Here is a 26,982-nt window from a genome sequence, read left to right as displayed (position 1 = left end):
TCTCACGTATCGCTCTCGTGCCACTGCAATCGCAGTAGATTGAACACGCCTTGCATGCGTAAACTTTTTTTTTCCCTATCGCGCGTTCGGTTACTATTATCGGCAAGCAACAACCTAAATGAAACGCCGGTAAACAAAGGCCCGTTGGTTGAGGTAACAATAACGCTGAAAGCGTCTCGTAAAGCGGGAGCTAATCGGCCACCTGGGCCACCCTTCGCTTAATTTCGGCACGTAACGCGACCGGCCGTTATCAATTATCATCTCGGGAATTATAATTATTTACGTAAAAATCCACGCGGCCTCTCGCCGGACAAATACGAGAATTCGCAGGCTGCGTTTTTTGATCCGTCACGCGGGGCGCTCTTTGTGTTCGCGAGAAGACGGACTCCGCGTACGTTCGCGAACGGGCGCTCGACAAAAGCCTCGTGGACAGCCACGGTTAAGCGATCACCGGCGTATTCGTTTTTTATCATCTGGCACGACGCACAGTGGGGACAAATCGATATTTTTCGTTCAAAAATCGCTACAGACCATAATTTTTAACCAATCGCGATGTTTTTTTTTTTTAATTCGTTGTTTTGTTAATTCGTTTTTAAATCGTTGAACTATCGTTCACAAAACTGTCCCCACTGGGGCAATGGGGCGGAGATCCGTCATCGCGACACAGATCGCTGCTCGCCGACAATGATGGCGCGCGATACCTGACCGGTCGGACCCTCGACCGGTATCGGCCAGCGGGGCACGTCGATGTCGATATCGGGAACTCGCCCCGATGTTTACGCGGCCGCAGCCTGAGCGGCGCACCCACACGGCCGCGGGTATCGCCGAACGCGTTGCACGCGGAACGGGCAATGATAGGCGATAAAGTGGTAATGTCGCCGATTGCGTGATCGCGCCTTACCGAGCGGATAAACGCGCGTACGGACAACCATGCATACAGTTTTTCGCCGCGCGGCCGAAAATAACCGCGCACGCGGGCGTTTTTCGTTGCTTCTAATATGACAATAAATTGTCGGCAGGATATTAGATGCCGAACTGGCAGAGACCTTTCCAGATTGAGGTATCAGGGGAGGGATGGGAAGATAGCGTGACGAAATTGTAGAGCGATTCTGGCGCTGACGATGCACATCAATATTTGATCGCGATAAATGCGTCGCCGAGATGCCGATGGAATTACTATTTGCGGTGTTTACAAAAAATTTTTCAACATTTTACGACAATTCTTCGTTACTCGAAATATGTGCAGCGTGCAATTCACGAATACGTTAGTATAACGCGTGCGACTTTCAGCATATTGCATGCGTATCGAGCGCTGCACATCGCGGCTTTGTTGAATATCAAGTCAGCCATATTGCGAATGATACTGCGCGTATCTGTGAAGCTAGCACGACATTCTACAAATATTAAAAAAAAAATTAAAGTTCTAATAGCACTTTGCGTGGTTCTACAGTTCCTAATAAAAATTAAAAAGAGTTCCGCTTTTTATGTATTAAATAAAAAAAAAACATTGAACTGTTTTTAATTTTTATCAGGAACTGTGGAACTATACAAAGTGCTATCAAAACGTAGTTTTTTTTTTTTTTATGTCGTGCTAGCTTCACAGACACGCGCGTATCAGAAAGGAACCTACGATTCGCAATATTTGACTTGAACATATGGCTGGAAACGTTGATAACGCCCGCGATAAAACTCCGTTTCAACAAGAGCCGCGATTGGTGCAGCGCTCGATACGCATGCAATAGCTGTTGCAGATAATCGAGTCGCACGCGGTTGTGTTATTGCCCGGGTATGCTACAACATTATTCCGGTAAGGTGCAACGTGAATTGTACACGCTGCACGCGCTTGGCATATTTCGAGTTGTAACGAAGAAGAAAAAAATTGTCGTAGAATGTTGAAAAAAATTTTTTTGTAAACACCGCGACAACAAATAGAGAGGTATTGGCGTTCGGGATTAAATTAGTTCCATCGGCGCGTTATCTCGGCGACGCATTTTATCGCGATCAAATATTGATGTGCATCTCGAACGGCGTCGTCGAAGAAGCGCCAAGAATCTCGAGTATTTATCGCGTTCCTACAATTTCGTCACGCTCGTAATCCAAGGTTCCACCATATCTTTACATCCCTCCATGGGTGCCTCTCCGATACCTGGAAAGGAGGCCTCCTAGGAGAGGCATTTATTACCAATCTAATTTTTTATTATCGCGCCTGCGTTCGGACATGGCATTAATGTCCGTTAAAGCTGCCGGTAGATTTATTTTTACATAACGATATTAATAACGCATAATTGTTGCCAGAATAACGAAAAACTTCCCACGTGCGCGGGATTATTTTCAGCCGCTTGCGTAATACTTTGCGCAACAAGTGACAGGTAGAAAAACTAATATGCATGGACATTATTTGAGACGTACCGTCCCGATCCCGCTCCGTACGCGCGCGACGTGTTTTATCCGGTGAATATACGGCAGGCAGCCGGGGCGATAAGGCGCGGTTAAAACCCACCCAAATCAGCTATGTTTCACGGTGCTCGCGACATTACCACTTTATATCGCCTATCGTTCCTCATATATATTTGCCCGTTCCACGTGCGTGCAACGCCGTCGTCGTCGGCGTGTACCCGCGGCCGTGTGGGTGCGCACACTTTCGCTCGGGGTACGCGCACGGGCGTGTAAAACGTAAACATCGGGGCAAGGGGGGACCTCCCTCCCCCCGATATCGACATCACGACGTGCCCCTGCTTTATGGTATCGCCGATACCGTTTCGAGAGCCGGGATCTTTACGAGTCCGACCGGTCAGGAATTTTATCCTCGCCGCGGTGTCCCGCGAGGATCATTGTCGGCGAGCAGCGATCGTATTGTCGCGCGATGACGGATCTCCCGCCCCGCGACATTGCCCGCCGTCCGAGAAAATATATCGTGAGTTATGAAGTGGTCCGTGGTGGCTCGGTGGAGCGATTGAGTTTGATATGCATACCGGGCTCTCTGTATTTTATTAACTCGCAAATATAGATTTCGTAATGCAATTCTGAACGTTACAAGACGCTGGACGCATCGTGTTTTTTCTTCGTCCGCAGGTTTAATATTTAATAAAATTTTTCCTTTTCTTTTTCTTTTTTTTTTTTTTAATTTAATTTAGGTACTTGAAATATATTTATTATTCACGTAGCGTTCGCGTTAATTTGTATCGCTCGATTATGTAGGATGCAATTGCTATTAACGATACAGTTTTATTAATCGCGCGCGCCCCGGCGAATTGTCACAATCTCGCAGAAGTAGAATGATCGCGTTGGGTGCGGCTCAACATGCAACAGTTCAAATTATCAAATTAACAACCGGTGAGGCAATAAATAATCGCGCGGACCATAAAGGGCACGCGGCGAGACTTACAATTAGACATTCCCATTTTCTCCGGCTAAAATCTCCTCGCGTGCAGCTTGCGAGCGATAAATCTCATTCGGCACTCGTTAGCTAATAATATAAACAATATAAAACATTTCGCGAGAGGAAATTTTTTTCTTTTTTGGAAGAACAGTGATTCCCGATTGTCAGCGCGGATGCTCGCTATTTTTGAGGAAGTTATTACCCTTTCGTGGTTCCTCTTTCGTACCTCCGCTTCCCGTTTAACCGCAATAGACGTTGGTGGCATGTCGAAATCGCGCGCATGGTGAGAATGAGCGGCGCACATTGCGGCAGGGACAATTGCGAGCCCCGGCGAACGTTGCCTAATCCGGCACGTTCCCGATTGTACGTACGTCGATCGCACGCCTATGCAACTGCACGGAATCGGGTCCTGGCGTAGGCGATCCCGGCTAGACACCGTTCGGGCTTCGGGACACCTCTCTCCCGTTGAGTCAGCGATTCCTGACATAATAGCGATCCTTGTTCGCGCGTCGAGCGTCCCCTTTTCGCACGTTAAATAATTATGCAACCGCGAGTTAAACATTAATTGACTCTTCAAACGTCAGCGCGTAAAAAAGACTTATGGATTAAAAATGTATGAGTATTAATCTGCCGTCCATTTGATAATCTCCGTCGTTCGTCTCTCTCTCTTTTTTTTTTTTCCCCTCTTTCGTGCAAGATTCGGCCCGACACGTCGAATATCGGGACAGGTGAACACACCCAGGGACCCCGCGACGTGTATTTATCCGAAAGAAGCTTAGATCGCGCGTGCCGTGTCGCAGACTCCATGTTTCCTCGTCGGTGCAGCAGCTGACTTTTCAGGAACGTCACACTCCAGATCCTCGAAGACTCTCGGCACTTTGTAGTGACGAAGAGGGGAACCGAAGGGGGCAACATCACCGTCGCATGTTTACTTCTTCTGTAACCGGTTTCGCCTCCCTCGCTCTTTCGCCCCCGCTGGACCGATGCATCTCCTTTCAACCTCTCTCTCTCTCTCTCTCTCTCGTCCTCTCCTCCTTCAACCATTAGCTCCACGAAGGAGTCTTCCTTCTCCATCCACGTAACTCTTTCTCGCGTCTTCCTACTCGTCGAAGCCTACGATCTTCCTCTCCCGTTCCCTTCTTTCTCCCGTCCGTTCTCTCTTATCGTCTCGTCTCGTTTTCCTCTGGGCACCGCGGCGGTATTCAAATGACCTCGGATGATGAATATGCCCGTCTCTCTCGTGCCATCGGCCGGCCGCGGTAATTGCCGCCGTTTCTGTCCTTATCTGCGCCCGCGGTGCGTATGGTTCTCTCCGCCGTGCACGCACGCACGCACGTATGCCCGCACGCACGCACGTACGCGCTCGCAGATTGGCTGCATCATTACATTTCACCCGTCCGCGCGTGCAGTACGTATGTAGCCTCTCTCGTAGCTCTTATCCCAGAGAATTTCGTGAAGAGAGGCGCGAATAAATTGCGCGGGAACTCAGCAAAGACCCTTCTGGTCCCCCGGGCTCTCCCTTCTCTCTTCGTGGCACCGCGGGGTTCTTTTTCGGGCCACGAAGGCGCGAGGATACCGAGAAGTCGAGCCTCGTAGATTATCTTCGCGCGCAGGTATCGGCACACGGCACGTTCTAACTTCGATTAGGCCTCTTCTCTCCGGGAAGAGCCGTGTCTCTCAAAATTTCAACGTCACGAGAGGACTTTCGGCACGCCTGACTACTTGGCTTTGTAAATTTTGCATTATTTTATTTTATTTTATTTTTTAATAACGAGATAAATTATTTTATTAAGAACCGCGTGTCGTTTTCACCGCGTCGATTCTTCCAGAGGCTCCTCTGGCAGAGCCAAATATCATTTAGCTGACCTTTATATCAGAAGAAATCGCCAGCCCGTGGATTACTGGGCTCGCAAACGGGCGCCGATATCGTCGCGGTGCATCGGCATTTCCAACCGTCGATTGCATTCTCACGCCGCGGATCGCACAAATGCCGCGGATGGCCCGCCGACTTGGCTCCGGCACTCACGCCGTTCGTTGTTGCGTTCCGGGTATTGTGCACGCCGAGGAACCAGTCGAGCGAATGCATTTCTAATCAGCAGCAGCTCGCGTGCCCGCGCATGCAGGCGAGAGCATTCCGTTCTATCGTACGAGATCGAGGAATTCCGCGTCCCATTCTATTGGTACCTAACAGTTAAAATGTTTACCCGAACGCGTTCGGACGTTGTTAAACGTACGCCGAGCAGGTGAAGCGAGAGATTTTCCCCGTAATTGGCACTAAATTACGAAACTTCCTCCGAGAATCGGAAATGAGCGTGATCGAACCTATTGCTGTCTCACTTTCTCACGCGGTTGTCTCTTTTCCTCCAAGGTCCGGGAACCTCTAACGGCCATGTTTAGTCTAATTGCGGGGGCTCGGGCGTGAGGACGTGTTCGTAATCGCTCCGCAATTACGCGCATTTTCGGCCGCGGATAGGATAATCTCGTGTGCGAATATGTGTCGACGACGTCGACCCGGGAGCGAAGGATCATTCTCTGCACTCCAGTCACTCCTCTCATCGTTCTGTGCTTCGTATCGCGCCGCGAAAAAGTGCCTCGGAAGGACACAGGTTATGTCGCAGTCGGAGCGCGCGAAGCATCCGACGTGAATTGCGCCGCGTGTGACGTCATCAAATTCGGCGTTCATCATTACCGACCCGCTGCACTCGCAGTCTTCTTCAGCGGCATTTAGTGAGTTCCAGCCATTGCCGACACCGGAGTTAAAAAATAGAATTAAAAAAAAAAAATATCAATAATATCGCGTTGAAATTTATTAGTTGGCATTGTAACTTGATTATTTCGAACGTAAGCATATATTTTTAATTGTCCGCGCAATTGTCGGCATTCCCCGGCCAATTCGTGAGCGGAATGAAGAAATCAATAAACGTTATGCACGTTTGCTCTTTCGCGGAATATCTCTCGACAAGAGCGTATTTACGATAAAACGGGCATGCATATCATGGAAAGGGCAAACGGTCGATGTACTCTTCGTGTTGCTGCAATTTTTGAGGTGCTACGACGAGAGTTCCTTCCTCGAAGCAACCTCGCGGGAATGGATTCTTCTTGGAAACCGAACACGATGTATTTTCACGCCTGTCTAACGTAGCTTTTACGTAACTCGATTACGGATTCTTGCCGGTCTTCCTCTCGCGGTGTATCCGATTAGATACACACCGGCACGATATACTACTTGCAAATCATTATTTTTATCCTAATTATTACTTCGATATTATGTAAAGGTAGCGGGGAATTAGCGATGCATTGTGTTTGCGTTTCAAAAAAAAAATGTATGCTCAACTGTACGCTGTTAGAAATTAAAGTAACGGTCAGGCAAGCTTCTAGTTACATAACTCTTCGATGTTGAATATTTCTTAAAAAAGAAAAAGATCGTAAAGTGATCAAAGAATATTATGCTCGCGTTCGAAATAATTAGTAACGCCGACCGATAAAAATACATCCACATTATCATTTTTATTTTTTTTTATATTTTTTTCTTTTTTTTAAAATTTTTTTTTTTTCTTAAGGCTACTCGATTAATTTAATATTACTCGGAACACATTTGGGGAACCGCTCATCATCGTCGCCATCAAATTAAACGCTTCCTCCGCCAGAGCGGCGTCTACACCCTCGACCTTTCGCTCCCCGTGGCACAGATCTCGAGATTCTCGTATCCTCTCCGCAACAGCGCGTGTTCTTCTTTTTCTTTTGTTTTTTTTTCTTTTTATTTTTTCTGGCCCAGATGCAACCCCTCGAGTGTGTGGCGAGCCGATCGATCTTACGCGCGGTATCGCACGAACGTACGAATGTATCCTACACCTACTACCGCGAATCGGGAGAGTTTTCGTGGGCTGGTGTGAGCGCGTGTATACCTGTGCGTTGTAGCCGGGCTAGAAGAGCGAGGTAGGAGAGGGCCAAACGTTCCACGAGGTAAGACGGAGAAATGATGGTGGAGGTGCGAGAAGGAGGATGGTGGGAAGCTGGACGCAGGGGCAAAGGTGTGCGGGGCGGGGAAGTTAAGAGCTGTCTTCTGCTTTGCGGCGTTTCGGAGGGGAGGGCGGGAAGAGAGGACCAAAGGGGCCCGACAGCGGCGAAGGAGAAGGTGCCTCGGCCCCTGCTGTGCCGCCACGCCGACGACGGCGACGGTGGTGGTAAAACGGCCGGTGGTGGGTAGCGAGTAGTAGAAGATGGAAAGGTAGAGAGAAAGAGAGGCGAGACGAGGACGAGGCCCGAGAGAGGCGAGGAGAGAGAGAGAGGTCCTGGCTCGGCGTGGACCTGTGCGTCGTTGCATGGCCGACCTGGAGATTCGCTCTCCGCAAGGTGAGACGCGCGGACCCAGAGAGAGGAGGTCTCGAAGGACCCCGACGTGTATTCTCGTGAAAGCTTGAACTCTTCCTCCTTCGCGCGCGCCCGCGTTCTCTTTTTCCCGGCCGGTGTGCTCCGATATTCTTCTCTATTTCGCGTCGACACCGACTTCTCTCTAAACGCGTACCATCGAGTGAGTGAGTGAGCGGGGCCCCGTGCTTCTCCACCGTCGAGGGATCCACTTGACTTTCCACAAGGTGTGCTCTCGTCGCAGTTCCGCCGCAGAAGCGGTACCAAATCGCCGCGACCCGTTTTTATCGGGTGAAATTCGTCACCACCCGAGCAAAGTATCGAGTGCCGCCAGTGTGTACTGCTCGTTCTCAGGCTCGTCGGCGGTCTACGCGGAGGGGGAGGGAGAATATTACCCGATAAAAATAAAGCGAACTCTCAAACATACTCGTCACTGGACATCTTCGTGGAACTCAAGTCAGACGTTAAAGTGCGGAGTCGTCACGTTCAGCTGTGATAACGCGCTCTCGGGCGTTAGAACGTAGCTTCTCTTATCGAGCGCATGAAACCGATATCTCTCTCTTTCGTTCTGTCGCACATTTTTATGCGCCTTCGTATCCTCCGAGAGGAGATCACTCGCGTTGCATCCAAGCGCCGGAGCAGCCGCAGTCGGCGAAACACGTCCCTTTTTCCCTCGCGAGGCCGGATCGGAGTTGCAGCAAGGATTCGCCAAATCGACGCATCTCTCGAAGCTATTCCGCGAAATTGCGCGCCGCGCACAGTGGTAGGTGAAGAGTGTGTGTTACCTCGGTGGCGTTAAATCATAAATTCGAATGCTTGGTGCGCGCGAGTGTGTGCACACCGCTTAGCTCAGGAGACTCGTCGCGAAAGTAAACGTTGGAATTTCCTTTCGGAATCTTCACCGAGCAGTCACGTTCCCTCGTTCTTGGATGTACTTCGCGAGCCGCACGAAACTAAGGTGAGTGAGGCGCTCCGGCGCACTTACGCGTCATGCATTTGCGGAATCCGGGGTGTCAAGTATCATCTGCCATTTTTGCGCGCGAAATCGTCCGAGCCTCTCGAGCTTAACTCCCTCGATCTGCTGATTATCCGCTACGGCTAGTTATCAGTCTTAACCTTTAAGCTGTTATTAGATATTATTTTAAAGAGAAAACACGTCCTTGTCGTTCCGTGGCAGTAACAGTAGTTTCATAAATCTATCACTTTTAGGTGCCGAGCAAAAAATTTTTTTTGTCTTTTATTTCTTTTATTTAAAACATTAGTTATTCCATTTTTGCAAGAATCTTATTTTATTTCACACTTTTAAATATAAATAAATTTATGATATATTATAAAATTTATCGTGATGAATCCGTAGTTCTCTGGTATAATTTATTCGGCGTATTCTGCATTCTTCGCACTCGATTCTTGATAGGCGATGATTAGGAGGAGTTTCTTCATCTAAAGAGCGGCTCTAGTCTCTCGAGCGCATACATGTGTTGCCATTTGTACATATCTCTCCCTCTCTGTTCTCCACCTCTGTCTCTGTCACTTTTGAAAATGAAAGTTCGCGCGGGGCCTGCGAGTACAAGGAACATGTGAGTCTGGAATTTCTTCCTCAGGGCCCCGCGGGATCTCCAAAGCCTAACGTTCGCAGGATCGTTAGTATCCGCTGGAGAATTGAACGCTGGAGTAAGAAGCTGCGTTGGCGGCGGACGCCTGTTTGGAAAACATTGACTGGCGCGCATGTGACATCTGCTAGCGTGCACCATTAGGTGTCTTTCAAGTCTCTTCTCTGGCCTGCTTCTCTATCGCGAGAGACTTTTCTTTTTTCCCTTTTTTTTTTCTTTCTCTTTTTCTTTTTTTTTTTCTCTTCTCCCTCCCAGCATGCTTTCCAGCTGATCGACGTCAAAAGCCGGCTGATTTGAGCGACGCACTTTTCACAATCGTTTCAATAAAACCTTCCGGGGACTCATGGTCCGAATCTTCGATAACCGTGAAAGTAGAGCGGATGAAATATCATGCAGGGCGAAGGGAACGCATAAGGCGAACGAATACATTGTAATTATCAATGTATTAATTTTATCGATGACGTTTGAGGAATGCAGGAAATATTGTTTGCCCTTAGTTTATCGCGGCGTTTAATCGACAAATAATAATTAGTTACGTTCAAGTATTTTTAATCAGCGCCCCTTGTTTTGTCCGAGCTAAAGGTTAGGCCTCGTATCGGCGCGTTATTTTGGTGTAGCGACGTATCTTAATTCGCCACGTCACGGTGTGGACGTACGCCACTTATGGGATGTTGTCCCGTAGTTATTACATATGTACATGTACGCGCTGGTTTCGGCGTTCACTGCGAGCCTCGCTCGAAAGAAAAAAAAAAAATATATATATATACATTTCAGTTCTTTCAAAGCCACCTACTTTAAAACAAAGAAAAGCATTAATTCTCGCGGGAGAACCTTTTCCATTTCGGAAGCACGAATGAATGCTACGTGAATGCCATTAGAATAGTATTAATCTTATTAAAATGTAACTATTATGCGGGAGATGGCCGCGATACGATTTCCTTTTCGGAAAAGAAATAGAAAGAGAAAAAAGTCAGCGATAACTTTAGCGCCATCGAAATTAATGCGAAGACTTGACTGCATCATCGATTATGCGCTAAACACAATTCTGGGCTCGCAGCGTAGTCGGTATTTGAATTTCAATACCTTCCAGGTCACTGATTTGAATTATCAGCTTCCGAAAATACTGTAAACATTTTTTCTTTCTTTCTTTCTTTATATTTCGTGCCTAGATTTTCTTAAAAATAAAAATAAAAAAGAATTCGGAAAGGAACCTCTTGATACTCGAAGCTGATAATTTTTAAATTAAATTACGCGAATAATTTTGGGACAATTATAATCAAATTAAGCGTAGAGAATCTTTGATGCTTTTTCAATCTTAGTCGAAATTAGGATTACGTTGTCTCTGCGTCGCGTTGGATTAATTCGTCGACTAGACGTAGGTGTAAATAGCTTACGTAAGATCCTCCGGTCCCCGACGCTTCTCTATCGTTTAATTATCATTGCAATTGCAAGACGATAACTGTCGGTGACAATAAATGCCATTCGCGAACTTCTTGCACGAAAACGATTCGCACCGGCGATAAATACCTTGCGCAACGGCGCGGCTCTCGACCGACTTCCATCTACCGACCTCGCGCGGCAATTTGTCACTCCGACCGGTTCGAACAAATGTCAACTATAGGCATAAAATACTATCGTGCACGTGAACGCCGGCCAATCCAGTTTAAATACTGCGACTTATCTCGCAATGACACGTGACACACTCCGTAATGAGTACCGAAGTGCCTCCGGGCGACGCGATATAAATCACATTTCATGTACCGATCAATACGCCGGACTTGAATCGATCCGACAGAGATAAGAGGATTGTATTATCACAATATGAACGAATGTATTTTTGTCGCGCGAGTTTACTTCTTTTTTTTATATATTTTTTTCACGCGGTTTAAAAATAACCACCCACTTCTCAAATCGCGGAAGATACGGACTAAATTTCGAAGCTCTTTTGTGCCGCTCTTAAACGCGTATTACGGAGTCGAGAGCGTGACTTTTGAAGCATCCCTGAATGTCCTTGCGGACGGTCGACCGTAAATTCCTTCTCCAAAAATGTTCCGTGAAGGTTCGCATAGACCTTTATAGCCGACCTTAGTTAGAGGGTATTGACGCTAGACCGGTGTTTTTCTGTATCGTCTATCCCACCTGCTTCGATGCGAGAGAAAGATCACCGGAGGGTTACTAGACTAGACTGAAAAAAGAATAATGCATGTACGGTGCCAGAGGAAGAAAATAAAAAAAAAAGAAAAAAAAAATTACAAAGTATTGCAACGAGTAATAACTAAGACTTTCATTATCGTGTTTAACATAATTCCGCGAAATCCACGACAAAACGCTGTTTCTCCTTTAAAAACACAGGTTTCTTATCTTACTTAATAAACATTTTTCTTAGATAATAAGTTATGAAAGTATACAGAAAGCGTAAATTTAATCTGACGTGATTTTGCATAAAACGGTGCAAGATACCGCGGTTATAATTGTATACATCCAACTAAAAATGCCCGCGTGATTTCGTGCCAAGAACCGCAGACGCTCGCAGGTGTTTGCTAATAACGCGATTAGACGCGGTCTTTTTTTTTTTTCTTCTTCCTTTTTTTTCGGTACAAAATCATTTATAAATGTCGCGCGGAACACACGTCTCGCCGGACAAAGCTACTTGGCTTCGCGCTTATTTCGCGGAAGGCGGCGCGAAAAGAGCGCGATCACCGCGCGAAGAACGCTCGCTCGTGAAAGGCAGCGTTAGCCAATATCGATAATCATCTGCCTATAATAGATGGCTCGTCCCGGCTATCGCGGTGAACGTGCGAGACGTTGAACTATTCAACCGCAGCCTCCAACAAAGAAGAGTAGAAAGAGAGAGAGAGAGAGAGAAAGCGCGAGTGGCGTCGTGATTCATAACCGCTTCGTGCAGGCAAAAGTTCTCGGGATGCGCGATGGCGTTTGATGGTAATTACAATCTCGATGCGCCTCCAGTATGCGCTGCCGTACGAAACGATCTCCCGTTTCTCTCCCGAGCGCCAAGGACGCGAAATGGAATCGCCATTTCGAGCCGCGGATTATAGTCGGCTAAAGATTTTCCAACGGCCCTTTGTCCACCGCGAATTATTGCCGAAACGATAGAAACCGTCTGTATTTTATTTCCTTAAATTTTTGGCATTCGCGTAGCGGTGTAACTTTTTTTCGCGTGGTACTTTTCACGCCGCCGGGTTGACGATTACGGATAATCAAAGACAATTCGCGAACCGTGCGTCGTTACATATTTCGCTCGACGTTAAGACGCGCGAGACGAGTAAGAGAACAAGAGATCCGCGCGCAGTAATCGTTATTTATCATCGCCACGGCGATTGTCCGTTATTTTCGACAATATCGCGATTCGTGTCCGAACGCGGAATAACAACCGCGCGTAATCGCCCGTTCGCGATAATCGACGGATCGCTTGTACATCTCGGAGGATGCTGGAAGCCGAGGGAAAGGCGAGAAACCTGACGTCACGGTCAGGAATGAGGTTAAACCGATGCTAAAGCCTTTGCGAGGCTCGTCACTACGGCGCGTTCAACTCGGCGCAGGATACGAGATCCTGAAAGGATATATTCTAACCGGGATCCGCGAGGTCGAGGCTTCTCGCGCGCGGGAGAAGATCCGCGATTGCATCACGAGCCACGAGCGATCCCTCCGCCTTTCGAGATTTACGCTCGGTCGCCGTTTTCCTCCCCCGCTTTATCTCGGGATCGCGATTGCGAATTTTTCGTGAATTATTAATGTCGCCTTTCGAACGGCGCTCTTACTCACCGCAGATATGCATCGGCTAATAATAATAACGCACCGATAAGTGTTAAAAAAATATTAAAGAAAAAAAAAAAAAATTTTTAATATAATATAAATACTTTATCAATGCTTAACTGAAATTCCGAATCGACCTTCTCAATCTTACCTAATGCGAGTTAATTATGAGCTTCTCCGACCGAGCAGTCGACGAAGTTTATCGTCGGCTTCACTTGCCTCTGAAAACTAAAGGTGCCGTCTTTCCTTCTCTCTTTCTTTCTTTCTCTCTCTCTTTCTCACAGCCACTGTCGTTTACTATCTTAACGTGGCATCCGCAGAACCCTTTGTCTTAGCCGGGGCACGACTTCGGCCGTATAATACGCTAGGGGTCCCCGAGGAAGACCCGGTAGGTACCCGTTCACCAATACGAGCCTCGCGCACCCCGGTATTTACCCACACAGCCTCCGCGGCCGGAGCTCCTCTCTATCTGCGAAAGATCTTCGGTCGTGCGGACCAGCTCACGCTGACCTCGGGGGGCTAAAGATTACGAGGGCTCTCGCCGCGGCTAGAGAGAATTCAACCGCCAGCGAGCCGTGCAACGTATCTCCGTACGTATCCCACCTTCGGAACGGATCGCGGCGCGCAGCACGTAGCCGGGGATACGTGTACCTGAGGGCGACCGATCGCCGAGGAATTTCATGACCGCCGCACTTTTCTGCGGGTGCGCGCCGTCTTCCACGAACGGCGGTTCACGGCGGAACAAAGAAACGCGTCATCGGCGATTCCGCTTGCCCGGTCTCTCCGGCGCACGCCGGTCCTCGTTCGTTTAATAAATAATTGATGCCAGACGCGAGGAATTAGTCTCGCCGAATTTCACGTCATTAAGTTTAGCGTAAGAAAAGAAGCGCGCCGTCCGGGCGCGCGGATTAATTTTTGATAACGCAAAATGTAGCGAGAGGCGGCTCGTTCGGGTCCGCGTAAAGAGAAAACGACGCGCGGATGTTTATCGCTGAGCGGCAAACCTCTTCGTCTCGGTTAAGAGAACCTGTAACGTTTCCGAAACGACCGTTTCGAGTTTGGCGTCCGGCCTTCACGACACGCTGCCTCCGAAGGATACGCGAGCACGCGATTTCGTGACGCTCGCCCGTGGCCAATCATCTCCCCATGCGAGAGGGATTGATTTCTTTCTCGTGCACCTGTCGAAGGTACGCGGATCCTCTCCGCTTCTCTCTTTTTCAGCGACTCCGCGCGCCGCTGCACATATCGTACGCATATTACGTGGGCCGCGCGAAATGAAAGGCGAGAGCCGGCCCGCGGGTAGGTAGATGCCCACCTAGAATTACCCAGGCATCGGTCCACAATTACGTCGATTATATATCGGATGGTTTTTACAACCGCATCGCGAGCTTCGGGCCTACATGCCGGATTCCGTTTCGTTCGTGTGCACAAATAAGGCGAGGGTTGGCGGGAAAAAGGGGCTCTCTCTAGCTCAGCCGCGGAAGAAAAAAAGGCGGAATAGCGTTAATCGCCCGCTCGACGTTGTCACTTTCGATAAATGCAATCTGTTCGAACGACCGGTTATCGATCAGCAATCTCGGGCGACGTTAATGGCGACGCTCTACGTTCGCGCCATTTATTGCAATGATCGCCGACAGGGAATACATTAGCCGGAGATTATTACTTAACGCCGCAGTTTGCGTCATTATTTCGCTGGCTGGTTGAACGATAATTATCCGGTTTTAATAGACGTCTCATCGCGAGGGAACTTTACGTAAAAGCTCGAACGTAGATCCGCGTATTGCCTTCGAGGGAAACGCGATCTCGGCGGATGAGCCACCAACCAGTTCCGTTCTTTTTGGTGCTGGCGCCGACGACATTTCCACGGCCTCATTCGTGCCGTTTCGCGTTACAGATTTGGCACACGGGTGTCTCATTAACGCGAATACGCGGCTCTTGCAAAACCAGTTCGCATCTGGACGTTGAAAGACCCGGGACGATTGATCGGCGTTAACGCGCCGCAAAACGGTCGCTTACATCAGCACGCGCTTGCCGGACCGAGAGTGAACTCCTTTAAGACGCAGACTAGGCTACATATGACCAATCAGGGCACACGTGCTATTCAATGACCGGCGAATATCCTTATAATGGCACGCGTGCGTTACGCAAAGAAAATATAATTTTCGACGAGAGGCGAAACCCGAGCAGTTACCGCTGGGACCAGTTAATAGCGAAAGGCGAAACGCGGCGATAAATTTGACCCAGATATTTCCTAACAAATGCAGATTTCTGAATTATCGCTATATCTTGTCGCTTCGGATAGCTCGGACGAATTATATTTCATTAATCATCATTACACCGTAAATTAATCCAAGTTATCGGACATCTCTTCGAGGAGAAGACTTAAAAAAAAAAAGTAAAAAAAATAGGAAAAGAGAAAAGAAGGGTTTCGAGAAGCTTGACAGATCGTGTTTACTCAGCTCGCTCGCGTTTCTCCGCGAGGTAACGGATTTGCGTGCGGACTAGGCGACAACTGGGCGAGCACGTGTCGGTATGCGTTCGACCGAACACTCGCGCGCGCGAGTCACACGGACGGCGCAGCAGCCGCCGCTTCGGTTCCAGCTCGCCTCGAGCGTGTTCGTCGTCGTCTACACGGTGTCCAGATATGGCAGCCGCAACCGGGACCGCCGTCCTAGCTCGCGTCGCGAGTCCTTGACGCCCACCCTGTGTACGTGGTGTGTCGCGACGTGTCCCACGACACCTTAGCGCGCGAAGGATCCCCCGTCCCCCTGTCGGTGTCCCCCCCATTGTGTGCGGGGTACCCTCCTCGCGGCGCCTTACATAATTGAGCGGTGCGCCCGAGGGCTTTTCACCCTCGGCTAGCCGGTCTCCCCCCCTCCCCCGGCCGCGTCGGGACCCCTCATTGTCCAGGTTTCGTCTTCGCAACCCCGGAGACGCGCCGGTGGGAGCGAAGGTCGTCGGCTCGCTCGCGCCGGAAGTAACGGGTGCTCCTGCACTCGGCCGTATCGATCGGCTCGCGATTAGCGGGCATGAATGAGCCCGCGTTACTGAAAGACCGCCGGTCATTAAATCGCACGTCAAGTCTTGCCATCTGACGTCATTCTTATTTTATTATATTGCAATGTAATTCGAGTGTTACAAATAATTTATCGTTTTTTTACACGAGTAAAAGCGCTTTGCGATTCCGATTAATTTTTGCGCAATCAGAAATTTCTAATAGTACCGATTTAAAGTTTACCGCGGTATAAAACTTTGCGCGGTTATACGCCCGAAATTGTGGAGCCGGGACGCCTGATGAAGATGGCATCGCGCGGAATCAAGTCGTCTTAATTACCCTCGGCCCGATCGTTCCAGCAGGCGTGAAATTCGATCGATTCCAGGGAAACGTGCGGAATCCGCCGATTTCTCGAAAGCCCGGGCGAACGTTCGGTGGAGGTCCCTACCCTCCCCCCCGGTTTCTTGCAGCTCGGCGCGCTCGTCTACACCTCTCTCACTCTCTCTTCCTTCTTCCGCCGCCCCACGTTGCTCGGTATGTTAATGTCATTCTTCCGAAACCCCTCGTCCCTGATTCGAAGTACTAGCCCGGCCAGGTTTTTCGTGTCGGAAAGGATGTCGCGTCTAATTGACGAGTAGCGGACGTATACGCGCCGTCGTGGGACGAGAGAACTGGCCGGGCGGCGGGCGCGCTGACATGTGTCCGAGGTGTCCGAAGCAACGTTCTGCCCGTGTCTTATTATACGCTGGACACCCCGATATTTCGAACGGACCGCGACAAATACTCGGTGACGAGGTCCGAAAAAAGAGAGGTCGACTGCGTTACGAATTTGATGAAAAGGGGGGACACCGTTTCGGAGACACTTGTCAATTCCCGACGCGGAATTTCTCCTGGTGCATTCGCCCCGATTCTCGTAAACGGCCGCGTCTCGTTTCGACGACTTCTACGGTCTTATCGCGAGGGATTACTGCGGCTTGAAACAGGGCTAATTTTGAACGCTTACGAATGCGACGTAATTTTCGGTGCGTTTTGACGCGTGCTCTATACATGATTTACGACGCGGCGCGTGTTTTATCGCGGCTTTCGATTTGATTTCACCGTGAGACGGCACGCGTGTGACCGCGTCACCGGAACAATTGCGTTTAATTGATTCGCTGGGAGGAGCGCCGCCCCGTTCGGGACCTCGCGAACAAAGAAACTTGACTGTTGCGAGCGACGGCGTCGCGGACAGGGAGCTCGTTAATGATTGGAAAAAGGCGCGTTCGAAAAGCGACAGGTATATCTTTCGAGACGCTGTCGGGACGTGGGCGAATCCTGCCGTTTATGGAGGCGCGCTGGCTCTCGAAAGATTCTATTCGTGTGTTCTAATAAGCTCTCTCTGGGCGCGAGGGACTCACGACCGCTTAGCGCGTGGGTGAGATCCGAAGTCGGAGAGAAAGAGCGACACGAAGAATAGAATTAAGTTTACTTTATGTCCAGGAACATAAATTTTTTCGACGGCACTTTACGCGAGCGAGATTAAACCGTACTATTCCGATCGCGTGAGGTATAAACGTGGATGAAGTAATAAGGACGCTCGTCGTAAAATAGTAATTGCAAGCGGTTGGTTTTGAATAGTTTATTTTTCACAATTCGAGGTAAAAAAAAAATAATAAAATAAAATTAGAAGGAAAAAAAAATTATTTAATTGAGGAGAATACAAGGAACTCAGATTTGCGAAGAGAAAGTGTAGAAGCAATTCGCGAGGGTGGAAAGTCCTGCTATCGTGACGTCGTAACCGCAGTTAGCGCTCGGCCTTTCTGGTGGGTGTCGCGTCTCGCTGAGAACGGAGGATACGCTGCAACGATGACATCATCGGCCACGTAGTCAGCTGACTCGACTTAGATGGAGCGAAAAAACGGAGAAAAGTACGTCGCGTAATTGCCACGTAATTGTCGCAGTCGTCGCCGTTCTCATTGTCATTATCGGCGCGCTGGTTGATTAAAAATGATCCTCGCCGAGCGAGTGTCGACTCCAGAGATGGGTCAAGCACTCCGATTCAATCGCCTGAAACTTAAGGTCGGTGCCGTGAGATCTCTTGCGAAAATGCAGCTCGATGTCGTCTTCGTAACGTCCCGTCGAATCCTTCCGCGGGTCGTCCAGGTTCGCGTTCTCCACGTTCGATCTGGTACCAGCGGGCCCCACGGCGAAAAGCCGTCGTCGCAAGAAAGCCGAACGGCTACGAGGAACACGGGGCCCCCGATAGTAAATTCAAGTGAGACATTGTCCCTTGATCCCTTCCACCGGTGTCGGTTTCGAACAGGGTGGTCCCAGCGCGAGCTGAGCTCCAACGTCGCATTCCCATCGACCGCATAACGAGCTCTCGGGGCACTGTCTCGCGCGCTCCTCCAGCATCCCAGCTCTCCGGACCGCGCTCGTTCTCCGCCTCTCGCTTTCTCGCTCGCTTTCAGCGACCCGCTCCTGGGTGTTCCACGCGTCAAACGAATTGTATCTTCGCGGGGAGCGATGCTTAACCCGAATAAATTGCATTTCGTTGGCCGCGGCGACGGTTCAACTGCCGATCGGTTACTTGCGTCGATTACGCCGAGGATAACTTCGGGACCCCATTCCGAATCTGCCTAAGCCTCCTTCCCGCGAGTCGGCGAAAACAAAAATCAATCGTTGCATCACGAAGTCATTAAGACTCCGGTGTGAATATCGGGTGGAGATTAACTTTGAGAGATCATCTCTTCGTTAAAATGCCGAGAGATAAAATTGCGATCCGAAGGTTACGCGCACGATGGAAACTCGTAATCGATTAACCAATCGGGAACGAATTAAAATATATATCTGCTTACGACTCGCTAATAGACGTTTATTGGAGCCGTACGTTTCGGGAGCCTTTTTGGCAATTATGCTCGCGACTCTGATAGCATTTCAGAATTTTCGAACAGCCGCCTTTCGCTCGCGGTGATTCATAGTCAGTCAGCCGAACGGTGCGCGTACCTATTGAACGATTAGGAATATTAAATCGAGGGATCGTTACCGGCGATATGTTCTCACGCGAATCTCGAAGCTAATCCACCTTGAACGCCAGTAATGAAGCAACCGGTGTGTCAACGCCCGCGATATTCGCAGATATCGCTGACGTGTGCACAATCAGCGCTTGCTATTTATCTTACGTCCTTAATCGCTTGCGTTTTTGCTTTATTGCGCGAAGGATTGTGTCGTAGGGTTCGACTTTCTTTAATCATCGCGCATATGCAACGCTTCAGGCGCACTCAGCAATCTAGCTTTTATTCCACGCGCATCGATTCCCGTAAACGAGAAAATAAATTTGCAGAAGAGAGAATTAAAGTCATTTTAATGCAATATATTTTTGTAAAATATTAAGACATTTTATTAAATTATACGCATGGACGTATAATTCTTTTTTTTTTTTTTTTTAATTTTATTGAACGTTTTATAAATATCCCAGAGCTTTCAGAGAAACATTTTACTTAACTGCAGCATTTATTTTTTCCTTTTTATTATCTCTCCACTCGTTTGGTAATCGACCTGCACGCGTTCGTGCGGCACTACATAAATCTTTATATAGTAGCGCATGAAACGCGGAGAGACGCGTAAAACGGCATGAGCTTTTGCAATAAATACTTCGGGGCGGAAAGAAGCCGGGAGATATCAAGGGTGCCGGCAGACGATATAACTCATAAATTCCCGCGGCCGCGCTATTGATCGTAAGTTACGTACTTCAGCGTGGCGGGAAGAGAGAAAGAAAAAAAAAATGAACGAGAAACGAAGATTTCGATTCTCATTACAGATACGCGGCGGCGAAACGATCCGCGTCCTCGCCGATTGGAACTTTAATGAAGATCCGATTATATCCGACGCGGAAAAACGCCGCGAACAAAGGGGAATAAGAAAAGGCGCCGATCAAACGGCGGGTCGTGATCACCACGGGGTGAGAGAGCCGATAATAATTTATTAATACAGTAATATTTTATTAAGTTAAAAATGTATCGAGAATTTTAACGAGTCTTATAGAATTTTGTTTAACAAGTCACGCAGTTATAATAATTTTTTTTTCTTTTTTTTTACGTCGCCTGCAGATCGTTGCAACCATACGGAATACAGTATGTTCTTTTCTGGTCTGTCCGTATTAATCCACGATCCACCGCATTCGATCGCAGTAGACGCGAGATGCTCCAACGCGTTGACGTTCTTCAAACTTTGTCGAGGTTCAAACGTGACCGATTGTGAATTTGACATGTCCATCTTCCTGTTAAAATTCGAATCGAATGATCCCACGCGTAATTTTCTGTCGTAAGTAAAATTATTGTTCGACATTACCATAGATTTGATCTTCGAGCCAGACTTCAAACCAATCGAATCGCTCGGCTTCCTCGAAATGCATGCTGATCTCGAAAGATTTTCTTCACTCAACATCGATTTATTAAATTTCTTCTCGTAATCTTGTAACGGGAGACTCTTGCTCTGAATCGAGCTCGATACTAAATTCTTTAATTTCTTTTCAGATTCTAGAACCGTTTTCGGTGATTTTTTTCCGCTTGTTAAATCTTTCGAATTATTTTGCTTTGAATTTTCCAACAGTCCTGAAATTTTTACTGATTTATCTTGAGATATTTTATTGATATCCTTGTTCGCAGTGGTTGTTGTACGATTTTCTACATTCTTCGAATCGTTTTTTACGATTTTGGGAACGATACCAGGATTTTCTCGGTTTGATTTTAATCTAAATGAACATGCGTAATGAGTAGTTGCTTTTAATTCTTCACCTAGCTTTATATTATTCGAACGCGATGTCGTATTACTAGAATCGCTCTTCTTAACAGCTGTGTCGTTGAGATTCGTCGACTGAGTTTTCTTCTTCAAATTTGACATTTCTTTCGGTAGTAAAGTTTCCGTGGTAAGGTTTTTGTTTTTTGAAGATTCTCTCCGATCGTTCTGATTCAACGGCGGCACAAGGGATTTATCGTCTCCCTTTTTTCTTATCTTGTTAAAGGAATCCGAGGAAGACCACCAAGGAATTATTTTCGAGGGAACGCGATCGGAGGGTTCATTTTTATCGTATTTACTCGCCTCCGAAGATTCAGTATTTACTTTCTTGGCATTTAAACGTTCAGCTTCGACGTTATTTCCTCCTCTAATCAGTGAAGCTTGATTAACATTTTTTTTATCATTAAGTTCACCTGGGAAGCTAGACAGATAAGGAGCTTTAGAAATCGACGACGGCTTCGGTGTCGAGTCGTGTCGCGTTGCTTTCGCCGATGTCTCGACGCTGCTACTTCTCGTGGATTCGTTACGAAAGCTCGCCGATATTTGCACGTTCAGTATCTGCCCTACGTTCGGGACAACTCCCTTCGACAGCTCTCTGGTTTTGTTCGCGTTCGCGTTGCCCTTGGCGAAAGGTACCCTGATCTCGACTTTGTCCGCGGAACTCACCACGTCTAGCCTTTCTGTCCGCGCGGTGATGCTCCTCAGCTCCGAAACCGGTTTGCCGTTGATTGAAAACTCAATCTGTTTGACCGGCGCGGAGTTCTCGCTAATCGAAATGTGCATCGGGCCAAAATCATTACGCGGCGGCGCACTTTTGACGGCGCGCCCGAACGCCGATGCACTTTGCTGCGCGTCGCTTAATTGTTCCTGCTTTCGGTCGGACTGCACAACGACGGAGAGGTGCTTGGAGATAGAACTCGGGGAGTCCAGCGGCTCATTTTCATTCACGTTAATGGACACGACGGATTCTTTTTCAGACGGCACCATACGCAATTTAACTTGCGGTTGTACGTCGGCCTCGCCGGCGTTGGTTGATTTATGCGTCGAATTCTTTCTTACGGCCGAGCTTTCCGCCGCGAGGTGCCGCAGGTACGGGATCCCGTCGCTCGAGTGCGAGTAATTGTGTTTTTGCGGCTCAAAATCCGTCTTGCGCTTTCCCGTCGTGTCGATCTCGTTAGACAAATAACTCCACTTTCTGCTCACCGCGCTTTTCTCTTCTTGTTTCTTGGATTTGATCAGTTGGACTTGCGTGCCGCGGTATTTTTCTGGGCTGGCGGAACGGTTGGGCGATTTAACGGGAAGCGAAAAATCGTTTTCTCGACTCTCGGTCAATTGCTCGCTGTATTTGGCAGCGTTTACGATTTTCTTGATCGGAGCTGGCGCCGAGAAAGCGCTGGACGGACTCCTGCGTACCGAAGCGTCGAAATGCAAGCGGTCGCTTCGTGCAACCGCGGATTTTTTATATAAAGACTCGCTGTATTCCGCTATCATTTCTGCATACGATCGGGGATTCTTTTCGACGGACGCGACACACCGATTTATGTTCTCTAAGTCATTTAGTATCGCGTTGTTTTGAAGTGTGAATCGTTCGTTGTTTTTGCCAATAAATTCGGCATTCCGGCACGTGGAATAATGACAGAATCTTTTTGCTGTACTCCCCGATGGCAGTTTCTTGTGCGCCGATGATTTCTTCCTTAACGAAGTCACGCTAGACTTAGTTTTAGCACGTTGCCTGCAAATTGTTTTACTCTCGTTGGAAACTAGCTGAAGGCTGTCCTGACGAAACCGTTTCGAATGTTCGATACCGACGTCGTAACTTTTATTCGCCGAGGATAGTGGATTCGACGGTAATAGCCGTGATTTTAATTTATATTTTTTTAAACGTACATTAGCACGCTGTCCGTATTGCGGCGATAAAACAATATCTGTAATGATAATAATTAATTAATGTATATAGAATTTTTAGAGTTTATATAAATGTAGGAAAATCAAAATTTCCCAAAGAATTTCAAATAATTTTCAATGAAACTTACTGGACGAAGCACGGGCACTTATTTCACAAATATGCTTTAAGCGATTCATTTCTCAATCTCGACGAGAGACGGTGCCGTTCGCACAAGATCGTACATTAGAAACACTCAATTGATTTTGAATTGCCGTTGAACTTCTGGCAGCATTATTTATTCTACGCGGAGGAACATGATGGATCCGAAAGTCCTGTCATAAAATTGTCAGACAAACGAACTACGTGATTATGCGACTACTTCAATCGGTCTCTTACATCGCACATTCAAATAACATTTTCATGAAATTTTTTTTTACATATCAATGCGAGATATTTATTAAAAAAAAAATTTATATATATTTATTGCATTCGAGACTTACGCTGCAATTTAAATTATTTAAAACGTGACGCAATTTTGATCTTCTTTTAAAATAGATTCTCGGTATTTATACGTATATTATCGTTCGTTTCTTCGTGCAAACTTACTCGGAATTCCGTTCGGTATGCACGTGCAAAGCAACTTTTCACGAGCGTAGCCGGAGCAGTCACGCCGCGAAGATGCACGAAGCGCGGTGGAGGTCGACCTGTAAAGAAGTTATCCGTGACTCGAGGCTCCGGACTGGATCCTGGAGCGTGAGGCGATCGTGAGCGACGATCATAGATTCCGTGGCGTGCTCCTTGACTCGCCACGTTCTCGTCGTGTTCGCGATATCTCTCTTCGTTTGCGCTGAACTTACGGAAACCCGCGACACGAAAATCACGAGCGTTATTAACGAACCACGAGCGTGTCTCGGCGCGAAACGATCAAAGGGAAGCTACCGATCCATCCATCAGCTTTAATATTTTTTATAACAAATTTGAAGAGAAATATAACGAAATTAAATCAAGTAAGAGAATAATTCGTTTTATAACACATTGAATAGTACGTTAACTCGATTTGCTCAGCGAGGATTTTAGACTTTCAAACTTACGTTCACGTTCAGCGTTACCGTTATCTGGACTTATTCTCTTTCGCTTTAGCTTACTTATTACATGTTCCGCTTCCTTATCTCTCTTCAACATCCAATTTTTTGTACCCCTTTAATTTTTTATTATTTTTTTTTTGTTCGTTTAAATCGCTCCTATTGTTCTGTTAATTATTATCGCAGCAAGATCATCGACGTGCTTATTCTTTTATTTTTTCTGATAAATCTCTCTCGTAAGTTTTATCATTTTCCGTTTCAAACCCAAAAAGAACATGATCCCTCTTATCGCGCCTTTTAATCGGAGTTTTACATGTCGCCGATAACGGAGCATCGCGAAACGTGCACACCTTGAGCAAACGCTTGGCTCTCGTCGACTGTGAGAGAAGACCAAAACCAAGGCGGGTCACGTACGCACTCGCGTGAGTCGTTCGTAGCGAAAGGCGGCCAGTTCATATAAATATATTATTTCAAAATTTCACGCGTCTCCTTACTAGCTACTTTAATTCGTTTCCAAAGGTATAATTACTTTCGAGTGAAGCCGTTGTCAGGATCCGCAGACAACGATCTTTTTCCCTTAGAATCCATTCGCCTTCCCTCCCTCTCTCTTTCTCTCTCCGTTCCTCTTTCTCGTGCGGATTAGCACATTGTTGCTCCAGACTCTTTAATTGCTTGTCTTCCGGTAAACGCGCGTGTTTCCCGAGCGCCCTTATATCTCGCCGTCACCATTGTCGTGCAAACGTAACACGGCCGGCGCTGTTGAGAACGGCGACAGAAACGGGGAACGTTCACCCGCATACAAATTGATCCTTTTTGCCGGCGGGCTCGCGCGTCCTTAGCGGCACCTACGGGCCCGCCGAAAAACCGGCCCCTCGGGCGCACGGCTACAAGGGGGTTTGTCGCGTTCTGTGGAAACAATCAGCAGGTTGTCGCGAAACAGGGATATGAATACATAAGCAGCGCAGTTAACACGGTTGCATGCCGTGTTCGCCGGCCACTCTTTTTGTTTCGTGCCCGCCCTCAAAGGGCGCCGCTTTTGTGCCCGGGCCCGACCGTGCGAGGAAACGGACGGCGTAAGGACGAGAGCCGGGAAGGCGAAGGACGACGCGGACCCGCGCGGACGATATATACGATCGACGTCACCGTGGATCCCCTTTCTCTTAGCCTCCCGAACTCCTCGCGGACGCCCCGGGCCATTGATCGGCCTCTCGGGAGGGACTTTCTCCGGCCCCGCGACGAAATTCTAGACCTCTTTTTTTTTTTTTTTTTTTCCTGGCCAGTGGGCTTCCTCGTCTTTTTTTAAAAACGGTTTCTTGTATATTATCATCGAAAGGCAAGGATGGTAAACATTTTTAGATAAGCTCGGTGTTAGATTTGCGCGTAGCACGTATCTCTTCCCGCGTTGGCATTAAGATGCTCATGTATGTATGTGTTTGTGTGTGGCAGAGTGATAGCGAAGCGTTGCCGGTTCCTCGCGCGTTTTTCATTTGTTTTTCGGTGCGAGGCCTCGCCGGTAGCAACGAAGTATCAGTATCGCTCAGCGAGCCTCAGAGACAAGAGCTCAATATATTTGTTTCATTTGCCTTATTCCCGCGTTATTTTATTCCTACCGAACCTAATATAACACTCGGATTGAAAGCAATAATTTCCCAGAAGTGTTGAATGAACAAATGTGAATTAAAATCTTCACACGCAATTCGTGAAATGTTAAATTATAATCTCTCTTTTTTTTTCTTTTTTAATTAGAGGACAAGTTGGAATATTTTGGAACGCTTGAGGGTTTGCGATGTTTAAATTTAGCGGATTCTAACTGCGCGTTTCGCTAGGAGCACGTTTCGTTACGCAGACAGCCACGCCTTTTAATCTCCCCTTGCAGACGTTGATAAGAAACCTCGTGAGATCCGTGCTTTCGCGCCGGTTCGCAAATAACAAACGCGAGAAGTGCCCGGCGTGTCGTTTTCGCAGGGCGCGTTCGACGTTCGTCTCTTATCGGATCAAGTGTGGAGGAAGGGTAGATTACGTAGGTACACGTTGAGAAAACTTTAACGAGGCCCGGGGCGGACACTCCTCGGCCGATCGACGATTAGTCACCGAGAAATATCGAGGTGAACCTATTGATCTGTTCGGTGCAGCACTGACAAATGCGCCTCGCTTTATGATAAACGAGAAATGCAAAAGGGCCTATCTCTCTTGCGATCTTACGTATTTATTCAATTGTGATCCACTTGAGAGTCTAACTGGATGAAGGCTGGAGTTATGTAATTATACGTTTGTCCTGGGCGTGTAATATAAGCGGATAATTACGAGAAAAAAAAAAGAAGGGGTTTAAGATACATTTTATTACGTATATTACTAATTATATAAAAATACGCGTGTTAAGTTCGAATTTGGTTCTTCCTTTAACGTCGCAGGCTCGTAAAGCCGCGAGACGAATAATGAGATTTAAAATATTACGCTGCGCGTGCGCTTTGCGTCAGAAATAGCAATAAAGATATGATTAAAGCTCCCTGCGATGAGCGATAAAAATTTGCAAGTCCCAGCCGTGCAATTAAGCGAAGTGTCGACGGCGCCCCGGTCCTTTGAGGTCGGGTTAATTCCGCCGTTTGAACGGTACGTCCGGAACCGGTTCGCGGCCTCGTAATCCGTAAGCACCGTCTACGTATTTTTGACGAAGTCACAGCCATCGTGAGGTAAATCCTCGCAATTTATAAATATAATATACCAGGTACGCGTTTATCATTCCGCGCGTTAAGAAAAAAAAATAAAATAAAATAAAAAGAAAGAAAGAAAAAAAAGAATTGGCTCGAAAATACCGACTTTATTAACTCGGCGCGAGGTTTATTAAAATTTACCCGTATATACGTCGTTATCAGAACGCAAAATCGATTTCTTCTGTTCTGCGGGATTCGCACATGCCGCGTATTGCGATTGCCGTTATCCGAGCGACGCTCCGAAGTCTCCCACGTCTTTCTCGCCGACAGACAGCGTGGTACCAAAGCGACCGAGGGGAGATCCGCGTCGCGGGCAGAGCCGGCGCGAAGACGCTATCGCGAGCAACGTCTGGCTGCGTCGATCGCAATTAATAGGGACGAGAGCTGGACGGGGGAGCGATC

At 47.7% G+C, this 26,982-nt stretch overlaps 1 protein-coding gene across 3 annotated transcripts in view; it reads left to right on the top strand.

Moving 5' to 3' along the window:
• Egfr (epidermal growth factor receptor) overlaps window positions 1–26,982 on the top strand; it is a 97,204-nt gene that overhangs the window by 51,005 nt on the left and 19,217 nt on the right. Inside the window, exon 1 of one of the 3 annotated variants that reach the window (XM_070670317.1) lies at window positions 7,566–8,705. The exons of the other annotated variants lie outside the window; for them this stretch is intronic. The gene's annotated coding sequence lies outside the window, so the exon portion shown is untranslated. Of the gene's footprint in view, window positions 1–7,565; window positions 8,706–26,982 lie in introns of those variants that run through there. 3 annotated transcript variants of the gene reach the window in all.

This window comes from Cardiocondyla obscurior, linkage group LG20 (genome assembly GCF_019399895.1).
Source record: "Cardiocondyla obscurior isolate alpha-2009 linkage group LG20, Cobs3.1, whole genome shotgun sequence".
In the NCBI taxonomy this organism is placed as follows: Eukaryota; Metazoa; Arthropoda; class Insecta; order Hymenoptera; family Formicidae; genus Cardiocondyla; species Cardiocondyla obscurior.
This window is presented reverse-complemented; position numbering and strand designations above follow the sequence as displayed.